We start from the raw sequence: 7192 nt of genomic DNA on the forward strand, positions 1-7192 counted from the left end.
AAGTGGCGTTTAAATACAAAACTAAATTGACAATACAACTTTCAGAACAGTTACGCACCAATAAAACACAATAATAGTAAGAAATTAAACATGAAATAAAAAAGACTAGCCTGCTGGACTTACGGAGTCAATGTAAACTACACATCATTAAACTACAAATATTGTAGCACATGGAAACATGATCTCGTGAAATAAATGAGACAACATGGGGATACAAATAGTTCAATGTGATACCATGAAACTAAACGTGATAACATTTTCACAAATAAAACAGCAAATAAACAATTTTTTCAAACGTGAAAATGCAATTCTACAGAGTTAGATTTTCTCAGGTGAAATTGTTGCAATTCACATGTGAGGTGGAAACGTATTTTTTCTCTCGTGAAAAGGTGGTGATAATATGAATTTAATACATGTGAACATATGGTTTCAATATTTACTTCAAGTCTCTTGTTTTCACATGTGAAAATGCACTTTTAATGTGAAACCGCACATGAGTCTTTTTTGCAAGGGATGTAATTAAATGGTTTATGAGTTTTAAGGTGAGTGACATGCTGTACATTTGACATGATCACATCAATATGACCCCACCTGGGATTTGAAATTCACAACCTCTAAATTTGTGGTATGCTGATCTTTCTGCTGCGCTAAAGAGTCTGCACTTCTGCATTCTCAGAAGTCCCCCACAGATGAATTACCTGTTCCTATGTCTATACCAATACCTAAACCTATATCACCGCACTTAATGCAAAATAATGCCATCTGCACTGATATCGTAGTAAATCTGACATCATTGATTTAATTTAATTACTTCAGTAACTTGTGTTTTTTCTGTATATTTGTATAATGTTGGTGGGGCATATTATTCTGTTTTAATGTTACTCCTGAATCACTACGATAAATATAATAGGTTTTATTGAGTGTATTTTAAACAAAGCTGAGATTTACAGTAAAGTTCAACGTTTAGGAATACAGGTGAAATCAGTTATTGACACACAAACGGTGCCGTGGAAGATTGGAATGCCATGAACCAAGAGATTGTGAGTTTCAATCAAATCACATTTTATTGGTCACATACACATATTTAGCAGATGTAATTGCGGGTTTGGCGAAATGCTTGTGAGGACATGTTGCATTTAGATTAGTTGTTGATTTAGTCACATGCATAAGGTCAGATGTAATTGCAGTGTACAGTGAAATACTTTAAACTCTGAGATCCAACAGTTCAGGTGTAAATGAAACAATAATAAAAACATAAAAAAATATATGCATATTTACAACTGTGACAATGAAAAATACAAATGTCCATTAAGGTGTGGGCAGGGTAATTGTCGGTATCAGGCTGTGATGCAGTTGACATACTAGGCTGTAATGCAGCCCGACAGTGTGGCCTTGATGGTGCTCCTGTAGAATACTGTGAGGCCCCTTGGGAAAATGCAGAATTTCATCAGCCTCCTAAGGGTAAAGAGTTGCTGTCGAGCCCTTCTCACCACGGTGTCTGTGTGGTTTGACCATTTCAGCTCCTCTCACATATGTACGCCAAGGAACTTTAAGTTTTTGACCATCTCCACAGCAACCCCATTGATGAGGATGGGGGCGTGTCCAACCTGGTTCCTCCTGAGGTCCGCAATCAGCTCTTTTGTTTTGCTGAAGGTGAGGGAGTGGTTGTTTACCTGGCACTACATCGGCAAAGTGCCTACCTCCTCCGTGTATGGCGTCTCGCCGCTGTTGGTAATCAGGCCTACTACTGTTGTGTCGCCAGTGAACTTGATGATGGAACTGTTTGAGGCCATGCAGTCGTGGGTATACAGGGAGTACAGCAGATGACCGAGGATGCACCCTTGTGGGGCCCCTGTGTTGAGAATCTGTTTGGATGAGGTAATGTTGCGTATCTTCACCACCTGAGGGCTGCCCGTCAGGAAGTCCAGGACCCAGTTGCATAAGGAAGAGTTCAGACCCAGGGCTGTGAGTTTTCTGGTGAGCTTAGAGGGCACTATGGTATTGACAGCCGAGCTGTAGTCTATGAACAGCAACCTCAGACATGCATTCCTCTTGTCCGGGTGGGTGAGGGCTGCTTGCTGTGAAATGGCGATTGTGTTGTCCGTGGATCTGTCGGGGCAGTAGGGGAAATGGAGAGGGTCGTGTGTGTCGGGGAGGGAGGATGTGATGTAGTCTTTGACAAGCCCCTCAAAGTATTTCATAATGATGGAATTGAGTGCAATGGGTCAGTAGTCATTTAGTTAAGTTACTATCTCTTTCTTGGTCAAGTGGATATCTAGAATAATAATTATAGTATAAATAAACAATCACAATGTAATCATGTCAAAGTGAGTCAAATAAGAAAGTTGAAAACACTGACTGTGTGACGTTCCGGGGACATCCTAACGACACATTTTAGGGCATCACCTGTGAAATGTAATGTTAAAAATATCCACATCTGAAATTTCACATGAAATATCATCACATGTGAAGTGTTCCAAAACCAAATGGTTTTTGTTAATTCCACATGTGAAAGGTTATGTGATCATATGTGAGGAACCACGTGCACAGCTCTCAACCACCTGGAGAAGAGGAATGCATATGTGAGGATTGGCAGGACAGAGAAGCTATGCCTAGATAGATCAGATTCTTTGTATGAATCAACTAACTATATTTAACTATATTTAATCATGATAGAGCAGATTCTATGTATGAATCAACTAACTACATTTAATCATGATAGAGCAGATTCTATGTATGAAACAACTAACTACATTGAATCATGATAGATCGGATCCCCAAGGTAAAATCTGTCGTTCTGCCCCTGAACAAGGCAGTTAACAAAACCGACTCAGTGGGTTTTGTCCAACATGTCTCTGGACCCAATCACTGTCACAGTCATACTCTGGACCTAGTTTTGTCCCATGGAATAAATGTTGTGGATCTTAATGTTTTTCCTCATAATCCTGGACTATCAGACCACCATTTTATTACATTTGCAATTGCAACAAATAATCTGCTCAGACCTCAACCAAGGAACATCAAAAGTCGTGCTATAAATTCAAAGACAACACAAAGATTCCTTGATGTCCTTTCAGATTCCCTCTGTCTACCCAAGGATGCCAGAGGACAAAAATCAGTTAACCACCTAACTGAGGAACTCAATTTAACCTTGCGCAATACCCTAGGTGCAGTTGCACCCCTAAAAACTAAAACCATTTCTCATAAGAAACTAGCTCCCTGGTACACAGAAAATACCCGAGCTCTGAAGCAAGCTTCCAGAAAATTGGAACGAAAATGGCGCCACACCAAACTGGAAGTCTTCCGACTAGCTTGGAAAGACAGTACCGTGCAGTACCGAAGAGCCCTTACTGCTGCTCGATCATCCTATTTTTCTAACTTAATTGAGGAAAATAAGAACAATCCGAAATTCCTTTTTGATACTGTCGCAAAGATAACTAAAAAGCAGCATTCCCCAAGAGAGGATGGCTTTCACTTTAGCAGTGATAAATTCATGAACTTCTTTGAGGAAAAGATCATGATTATTAGAAAGCAAATTACGGACTCCTCTTTAAATCTGCGTATTCCTTCAAAGCTCAGTTGTCCTGAGTCTGCACAACTCTGCCAGGACCTAGGATCAAGAGAGATGCTCAAGTGTTTTAGTACTATATCTCTTGACACAATGATGAAAATAATCATGGCCTCTAAACCTTCAAGCTGCATACTGGACCCTATTCCAACTAAACTACTGAAAGAGCTGCTTCCTGTGCTTGGCCCTCCTATGTTGAACATAATAAACGGCTCTCTATCCACCAGATGTGTACCAAACTCACTAAAAGTGGCAGTAATAAAGCCTCTCTTGAAAAAGCCAAACCTTGACCCAGAAAATATAAAAAGCTATCGGCCTATATCGAATCTTCCATTCCTCTCAAAGATTTTAGAAAAGGCTGTTGCGCAGCAACTCACTGCCTTCCTGAAGACAAACAATGTATACGAAATGCTTCAGTCTGGTTTTATACCCCATCAAAGCACTGAGACTGCACTTGTGAAGGTGGTAAATGACCTTTTAATGGCATCAGACCGAGGCTCTGCATCTGTCCTCGTGCTCCTAGACCTTAGTGCTGCTTTTGATCACCACATTCTTTTGGAGAGATTAGAAACCCAAATTGGTCTACATGGACAAGTTCTGGCCTGGTTTAGATATTATCTGTCGGAAAGATATCAGTTTGTCTCTGTGAATAGTTTTTCCTCTGACAAATCAACTGTACATTTCGGTGATCCTCAAGGTTCCGTTTTAGGACCACTATTGTTTTCACTATATATTTTACCTCTTGGGGATGTCATTCGAAAACATAATGTTAACTTTCACTGCTATGCGGATGACACACAGCTGTACATTTCAATGAAACATGGTGAAGCCCCAAAATTGCCCTCGCTAGAAGCATGTGTTTCAGACATAAGGAAGTGGATGGCTGCAAACGTTCTACTTTTAAACTCGGACAAAACAGAGATGCTTGTTCTAGGTCCCAAGAAACAAAGAGATCTTCTGTTGAATCTGACAATTAATCTTAATGGTTGTACAGTCGTCTCAAATAAAACTGTGAAGGACCTCGGCGTTACTCTGGACCCTGATCTCTCTTTTGAAGAACATATCAAGACCATTTCAAGGACTGCTTTTTTCCATCTACGTAACATTGCAAAAATCAGAAACTTTCTGTCCAAAAATGATGCAGAAAAATTCATCCATGCTTTTGTCACTTCTAGGTTAGACTACTGCAATGCTCTACTTTCCGGCCACCCGGATAAAGCGCTAAATAACCTTCAGTTAGTGCTAAATACGGCTGCTAGAATCCTGACTAGAAACAAAAAATGTGATCATATTACTCCAGTGCTAGCCTCCCTACACTGGCTTCCTGTCAAAGCAAGGGCTGATTTCAAGGTTTTACTGCTAACCTACAAAGCATTACATGGGCTTGCTCCTACCTAACTCTCTGATTTGGACCTGCCGTACATACCTACACGTACGCTACGGTCACAAGACGCAGGCCTCCTAATTGTCCCTAGAATTTCTAAGCAAACAGCTGGAGGCAGGGCTTTCTCCTATAGAGCTCCATTTTTATGGAACGGTCTGCCTACCCATGTCAGAGATGCAAACTCGGTCTCAACCTTTAAGTCCTTACTGAAGATTCATCTCTTCAGTGGGTCATATGATTGAGTGTAGTCTGGCCCAGGAGTGGGAAGGTGAACGGAAAGGCTCTGGAGCAACGGACCGCCCTTGCTGTCTCTGCCTGGCCGGTTCCCCTCTTTCCACTGGGATTCTATGCCTCTAACCCTATTACAGGGGCTGAGTCACTGGCTTACTGGGGCTCTCTCATACCGTCCCTGGAGGGGGTGCGTCACCTGAGTGGGTTGATTCACTGATGTGGTCATCCTGTCTGGGTTGGCGCCCCCCCCTTGGGTTGTGCCGTGGCGGAGATCTTTGTGGGCTATACTCAGCCTTGTCTCAGGATGGTAAGTTGGTGGTTGAAGATATCCCTCTAGTGGTGTGGGGGCTGTGCTTTGGCAAAGTGGGTGGGGTTATATCCTTCCTGTTTGGCCCTGTCCGGGGGTGTCCTCGGATGGGGCCACAGTGTCTCCTGACCCCTCCTGTCTCAGCCTCCAGTATTTATGCTGCAGTAGTTTATGTGTCGGGGGGCTAGGGTCAGTTTGTTATATCTTCGAGTACTTCTCCTGTCCTATTCGGTGTCTTGTGTGAATTTAAGTGTGCTCTCTCTCTAATTCTCTCTTTCGGAGGACCTGAGCCCTAGGACCATGCCTCAGGACTACCTGACATGATGACTCCTTGCTGTCCCCTGTCCACCTGGCCGTGCTGCTGCTCCAGTTTCAACTGTTCTGCCTTATTATTATTCGACCATGCTGGTCATTTATGAACATTTGAACATCTTGGCCGTGTTCTGTTATAATCTCCACCCGGCACAGCCAGAAGAGGACTGGCCACCCCACATAGCCTGGTTCCTCTCTAGGTTTCTTCCTAGGTATTGGCCTTTCTAGGCAGTTTTTCCTAGCCACTGTGCTTCTACACCTGCATTGCTTGCTGTTTGGGGTTTTAGGCTGGGTTTCTGTACAGCACTTTGAGATATCAGCTGATGTACGAAGGGCTATATAAATACATTTTATTTGATTTTATTTGAGTTAACTCACTGTTCCCTGATAGGCTGTCATTGTAAAAATAATTGGTGACTTGCCTAGTTAAATAAAAGCTAAATAAAATACTACAAGTACAGGACTTTGTAACATCACACTGAATTGTTCAAGCTGGATATTCTCTGTCTGTGATGAGGTCAGAACACACTGTACCAAGATTCTCTGTCACTCTGTGAGGTCACCGTCTCCAGTTGTAATGGATTTATCCAGTGTATTGTCAACAATCACATCAATGCAGAGACCAAATCACAACGCATGGTGTCTCATTGTCTAATTTACTAACTTCCGCTTTCTGTCAATTCCTCTATCATTATTTTTTTTAAATCAACAACATTTTATCATTGCAGTTATATTCTTCTCCAGCAAAAATGTGGATAATGCTGTTTTTGTGTGTATATGTGTGTTATATGTGTGGGTGTGACATCTCAGGTATTGGTGAGAAGAAGGGGATCGCTGCAGCATCACTAGTTGGCATCATTGTGGGCATTGTTACTGGTGGATTATTCTTAGTTGGTGTAGGATGCATCATATCAACCAGAAGACACCGATCCCCTAAAGAAAAACTGTCACTGAAGGTTCCCTCTACATCATTAATCTATGTGTAAACAACCGTAGAGTCTATTGACATACCGGTGCATAAATGTAAGTAACATAATAATAATATCCACATCAAAATCTGTCAAAGCTAGAGATATGTTTTTTTTTTTGCACAGGCTGCATCTCAATTTGTGCCTACCCCAAAAAAAGGAGTGAAATGTGTACAAGATTTCTTGTATCTCCTAGATATTTTATTTTTTATTTCACCTTTATTTAACCAGGTAGGCTAGTTGAGAACAAGTTCTCATTTGCAACTGCAACCTGGCCAAGATAAAGCATAGCAGTGTGAGCATACAACAAAGAGTTACACATGGAGTAAACAATTAACAAGTCAATAACACAGTAGAAAACAAAGGGGGGGTCTATATACAATGTGTGCAAAAGGCATGAGGAGGTAGGCAAATAATTACAA

General features: G+C 41.5%; 1 protein-coding gene across 1 annotated transcript in view; it reads left to right on the forward strand.

Moving 5' to 3' along the window:
• The window catches only part of LOC109906211 (basement membrane-specific heparan sulfate proteoglycan core protein-like), a 258730-nt gene that overhangs the window by 142967 nt on the left and 108571 nt on the right, over window positions 1-7192 (forward strand). The gene's annotated exons all lie outside the window — the stretch shown is intronic.

The sequence above is a fragment of the Oncorhynchus kisutch genome, linkage group LG16 (genome assembly GCF_002021735.2).
Source record: "Oncorhynchus kisutch isolate 150728-3 linkage group LG16, Okis_V2, whole genome shotgun sequence".
NCBI lineage: Eukaryota > Metazoa > Chordata > Actinopteri > Salmoniformes > Salmonidae > Oncorhynchus > Oncorhynchus kisutch.